We start from the raw sequence: 1,363 nt of genomic DNA on the forward strand, positions 1-1,363 counted from the left end.
CTAATATGTCGCGTGGCTTGAATCCAAAAAGCAATTCGTTTGGAAATTTTCCCGTCGTTTGACTAATCAGTGAGTTCAATGTACATTGAATGCTTCGTAGTTGCTCGTCCCAGGTTCGGTCATCTTGCATTGATGATTGCAGCATGTATAAGATGGTGCGATTAAATCGTTCGACTTGGTCATTGGCTCGTGGCGTACGGACTGCGTTGCGTATGTGTTTGATTTGTTCATCGTTACAGTATCTTTCAAATTCTTTTGGCGTGAAGGCGGTACCACCTTCACTGATTATATTTTCAGGGGTTCCAACGTAACTGGTAACTTCAATCAGAATGGCGATGACTTGTTTAGTGTTCGTACTTTTCACTGGTCTGACGATGACAAATTTTGTGAAACTGTCCACAATAACCAGAATACTCGTTTAACTTTCGGCTTCGGTGAAAAGGTCCCAGGTGGTCAATGTGTATTGTTTTAAACGGAATAGGCTCCATTTTGTCGCAATGTAACTCACCTTCCTTTTTACCTCCTCGACGCTTAATGAAGGCGCAATCAACGCACGCTTTCACAAAAGATTTGACAAAGTTTCGCATTCGAGCGAACCACATAGACCGTAGTAAGTATTCAATCGTTCGGTCAAAGCTTAAGTGTCCTGTTTTAACATGTGCATCATGTGTCACCTTCCATTGCAAAGCCTTTGGTATTACGAAGAGCTGTTGGTTTTTATACCGTTTGTATAGTCGTCCGTTAATTATTTTATAGTCGTTAATAATGTCTGAATCCTTCTCCTCAATTTTTATTACGACTTGTTGAAGTTTGCTATCTTGTAATTGCACACTGTAAAGCCAATCTGCCTCAGTTATTTCCGCCTTCCAGACTCGCAAAGTCGCTTCTTCAAGATCGCAACCGTCTTCGTTAGGCATACGACTTAGTGCGTCGACGTGCGCCATTCGTTGCTCGCTTCGATGTTCGATGATGAGGTCATAGTCTTGGATACGAAGCCACCATCTGGCTGTACGAGGTATCATTTCTCGCTTTCGCATGTTCAATTTCACAGCATTGCAATCGGTAATGACCGTAAACGACTTTCCATAGATGTGATATTTAAAGCGGTCCACAGATTCGACAACTGCAAGCGTTTCTAATTCGTAACTGTGATATTTCCTTTCCAGCGGTGTGGTAGTGCGCCACCGGCTTCCAATCTCCGTTGTCATTTTGGAGTAAAACACCTGCGAGTCCGATGGCACTCGCGTCTGTATGTACTTGATGGTCAGCTTCCACTCGGTAGCCCGTTAATACTGCTCCGGTTGTTAGTGCTTCATTTAGACTCACAAAGGCGTTTGTTTGTTGATCTGTCCATTTAAAGACG

Source organism: Teleopsis dalmanni, chromosome 1 (assembly GCF_002237135.1).
Source record: "Teleopsis dalmanni isolate 2A chromosome 1, ASM223713v2, whole genome shotgun sequence".
Taxonomy (NCBI): domain Eukaryota; kingdom Metazoa; phylum Arthropoda; class Insecta; order Diptera; family Diopsidae; genus Teleopsis; species Teleopsis dalmanni.